The sequence below is a fragment of the Rhagoletis pomonella genome, unplaced genomic scaffold (genome assembly GCF_013731165.1).
Source record: "Rhagoletis pomonella isolate Grant_MI unplaced genomic scaffold, Rhpom_1.0 Rhpom_scaffold_00003, whole genome shotgun sequence".
NCBI lineage: Eukaryota > Metazoa > Arthropoda > Insecta > Diptera > Tephritidae > Rhagoletis > Rhagoletis pomonella.
In genome coordinates this window covers 562,947-567,451 of record NW_023458557.1, presented here as the reverse complement: position 1 = coordinate 567,451, position 4,505 = coordinate 562,947, and the positions used below count along the sequence as shown (strand labels likewise).

Below are 4,505 nucleotides of genomic sequence, written 5' to 3'. Positions count from 1 at the left end.
GGCCATCTCCTCTGTCTTTCTAAGGGTGGTCAGAGGAAACCCTGGTCAACCTCCGCGCTGTGAGGATGGTGGGTGGCATCATGGCATCCACAAAAGAATTGTATGCGCCGACGAGCGGTCGGCATCGTTATACAAGTCTGCAGTGTCTCTGGTGGGGGAGGTTTGGGAGGGCGCCAAGCTGGAAGCCGTGGAGGAAAAGGATCTTCCTGGCCGCCCGCGGGCCCGTGTCTGGCTCCCCCCCGAGCCCTCCGCACCGGAGGAGATTGAGGAAATCCTCCGTTACTGCAACCCGCAACTGCCCACGCACAACTGGAGGGTTGTCAGATTCGAGGGGTCCGAGGATTCCGAGGAGTCGCATCGGCAAGCGCTGATTCTACTCAATGCGGAATCCCTCGGCCCTCTCGCTGAGTCCAGGGGAGTCATCACCTATGGATTCGAAAGGGTAGTCCTTAGGGTCTACCAATCCGATTCCAGGGGTGATGGCTCTCAACCTCCTGAGGTGCCGGAAGCACGTGAGCCCGCGGCGGAGGAAGCCCCCATGAGCATGGAGGTGGAATCCGTCGTGTCGGGGGCCGAAAGTGCTGAGGATGCCCTCTCAACGGAGGGATCCGTCGTCAGCATCGGACGGTTCTACGACAGGGCAGAGGAAGAGAGGCTCTTAGCCTCAGTAAACGAGGACGTCGAACTGGCGTGGCTGGAGCGGACTTTGGAGGATGAAGATCCTGCAAATAAACCTACAACATTCTAAGGCGGCGTCCGCAAATCTCCTTATCCACCTTGAGCAAGGTGGAGCCGATGTAGTCCTGGTCCAGGAGCCGTGGCTAAGCAGTAGCGGTATCTCCGGGATCAGGACGCCTAATTTCAAGCTGATGGTGCAGAATCAAGCAGGTAGACCAAGATCCTGCATGCTCATCAGAAACGAACTCAAAGCACTAATTCTACCTAATTTCAGCAACGAGGACATTGTGACTGTCAGCCTGGATAGCGGTGCCGGATAGCTCTGGATCATATCCGCTTACATGGCTCATGATGACGAGGTGGAACCACCTCCATTACTGCTGCGTGAAGCCATAGCCGAAGCGAGGCGACGGAAAGCCGACGTAATTATTGGGTCGGATGCAAATTCACGACACTCGTGCTGGGGAAGCTCAGATATAAATGCAAGAGGTGAGTCACTTTTTGATTATATTCTAAGTGTAGACTTATGTATCTGTAATAGAGGAAACGAACCGACCTTTATCACCGCGGCAAGGCAAGAGGTCCTTGACCTCACCCTAGCCTCGTCTTCTGTAATATCCCGCCTTTCCGACTGGAGGGTTCTTAATGATCACTCCTTTTCGGACCATAGGTATATTCAGTTTTTTCTGGACGAAGATCGTCCCAAAAGTATCCCCTTTAGGAACCTTAGGAGAACAAACTGGGACCTCTATAGTAAAAAACTTCGGGAACTACTCCCAGAGGCCCCCCAGGAGAGCTTAAGCACCGAAGGCTCGATTGATGTTATGGTGGAAAATTTTACATCAGCTTGTAGGAGTGCCATCGAAATCTCTTGCCCGCTGAGTAGGCCGGGGGGCAAAGTACGACCAAAATGGTGGACGGTGGAACTCTCAGAACTCAGGGCGACGAGTAGACGCCTGTTCAATAAAGCCAGGAAGAGTGGACAACACTCCGACTGGGAACTCTATAAGATCGGACTGGGCATCTATAAGTCCGAGATAAGAAAGGCCAAGAGCGAGTCATGGAGAAACTTCTGCGAAGCCGTAGAAGGTTGTAATGAATCATCTCGATTTAGGCGAATCCTTGCGAGGAATCCCGTACCCTTGGGATACCTGAGGGACGAAGAGGGCAACTGGGCGATGAGTGGAGAGGAGTCGCTTAAGCTACTCCTTGATACTCATTTCCCAGAAAATCCTGCACCGCGCGAACCTATCGCTGTTGGAAAGGGCGAATGCTCTACCTCCTCCTCCGGTGAATTACTGGAGAGGCGCCGACTGCTCTGGGCAATCGACTCGTTCAAGCCCTTCAAGTCCCCGGGACCGGATGGCATCATTCCTGCGCAGCTGCAAAAGGCTGTGGAGGTCTCGTGCCGCTGGCTCACCCCTATCTATGCGAGCTGCCTAGAAAGAGGATACATCCCGGGGGCTTGGAGGTGCGTAAGGGTCACGTTCATCCCCAAAGCAGGGAAGAACTCTCATGTATCCCCGAGGGACTTCAGACCAATCAGTCTCTCATCTTTCTTATTGAAGACTTTTGAGAGACTGATTGACCTGCACATAAGAAACAGGATTCCTCGAGAGCGTTTTAGCCCCTCTCAACACGCCTACCTGAAAGGTAGATCCGTGGAATCTGCCCTGCACTCAATCGTCAAAACCATAGAGGAGTCTCTTAAAAACAAAGATTTTGTAGTGGGTACCTTCCTTGATATCGAGGGGGCTTTCAATAATGTCCTTCCTGGGGCGATAATAAGAGCCCTTACTAAGCTCGGAGTCGAGAGCTACTTAGTAAGGCTCATCTCACACTTGCTGCACGACAGAACTGTCACAGCGGAATGGGGCAACGCCTCTGAGCAGCGTAAAGTAAGCAGAGGCACCCCGCAGGGAGGCGTCCTTTCACCCTTCCTCTGGATAGTCGTGATAAACGACGTCCTGGAGGAATTGGAGAGGACAGGATGCCGGGTTATTGCCTACGCGGATGACGTGGCACTCATCGTCAGAGGAAAGTTCTTGAACACTCTGTACGATCTCATGCAAGGGTACCTAAACAGGGTCACAAATTGGTCCGCTAGCTGCGGGCTTGCTGTCAATCCTGGAAAGACGGAGCTCGTTCTTTTTACCAGGAGGTACAAAAAGCATCATGCCCAGCTTCCCTCAATAGGGGGTGTTCCACTTGTTCTCTCTGACAGGGTCAAGTTCTTGGGCGTGATCCTGGACGGAAAACTGTCATGGAAACCTAATATTGAGGAACGAGTGAGGAAGGCATCGGTGGCCCTCTACTGCTGCAAGAATGCCATAGGGAAGAGATGGGGCCTCTCCCCAAAAGTGATGTATTGGCTATATGAAACCATAATTAAGCCAATAATATTGTATGGGGTCATCGTCTGGTGGAGTTCACTGGAAAAGACCACTCATGTTAGGAAGCTAGAGCGCGTGCAAAGGGCAGCCCTCGTTGGGATCAGCGGGGCGCTCCGAACCACTCCACCACCCAGCGCTAAACGCTATACTCAATGTCGCACCTGTCGATATTTCGGGCAAAGTAGCGGCGGTTCGCTCAGCCATTAGGCTCAAAAGCTCTGGGTTCTCTTTCAATCCAGCGCACGGACACTCGACAATTCTCGAAAGCTTCGACTTCGTGCCGAAAGAAATGGACCGGGGTCACCCGAGGCTGGCCCCTAAAGGATCCTTCTCCACGCACATCCCCTCTAGGAATGAATGGAAGAGGGGTGGTCTTTGGAGAAGAGGTCCAATAAACATCTTTACGGACGGATCGAAGCTGGAAGGGAGAGTTGGAGGAGGTGTCTACTGTCAGGAACTCTCAGTAGATCTTACTTTCAGACTGCCGGATCTCTGCAGCGTCTTTCAGGCAGAGGTGGCCGCTATAAAGGAGGCAGCCGATTGGCTACGCACCAATGTACTGTCAAAAAGGAGGGTAAATATATATACTGATAGCCAGGCGGCAATCAGGGCGGCAATCAGGGCGCTGGGATCGCTAATGGTGTGCTCAAAACTGGTTGGGGAATGCCTGACCTCTCTCTCAACTGCCTCGGAGTACTTCCAGATCAAGCTGATTTGGGTCCCGGGGCACAGTGATATCGCGGGAAATTGCAGGGCTGATGAACTGGCCAGGCAAGGCACCCTTGAGGCCATCACCTCGGATAGGGAGGGCATTGGAGTTCCGTTGGCAACCTGCGGCCTGCTTTTGGACAGATGGGCTCATGGTCGGCTCAGCGAGCGCTGGGAAAAAACCCCGACTTGCAGAGTTGCAAGGTCCTTCTGGCCGGTTGTGGACCGCGGGCGGTCAAGGGAACTGCTGCAGCTGGCTAAGCGTCAGCTCTCGATTTTCACAGGTGTACTGACCGGACACTGTCCAATGGGAACCCACGCGGTGCGACTCAATATCGTCACGGATCCCTACTGCCGCAGTTGCCTGGAAGACGAGGTGGAATCATCTCAGCACTTCCTACTCAACTGCCCGGCATTCGCTAGATTACGGTTTAAGCATCTCGGTGCCCATTTCATCGACACTCCCGAGGGACTCTCCGGAGTGGACATCAGCTGTTTGAAGAACTTCATTATGAGCACCCAGCGCTTCTCGTAATTTTTACGCAGTTACCGTTCCTATGTAATGTGGTATCACAATGGACAATCAAATGTCTAAGTGAGTCCCCTTTGCGGGTCTGCCACCTTAACCTAACCTAACCTAACCTATCTTTAAAAACGTGTTTGCAATTTTTCACTTCACTGAAACAAGTAACGGCATATACGTGGTTTTGCTTGCATTTGATTGAA

The 4,505-nt window shown here is 52.7% G+C and overlaps 1 protein-coding gene across 1 annotated transcript in view; it reads left to right on the top strand.

Moving 5' to 3' along the window:
- Positions 1-4,505, top strand: part of LOC118734935 — an 11,521-nt gene that overhangs the window by 1,986 nt on the left and 5,030 nt on the right. The window lies entirely within an intron of this gene.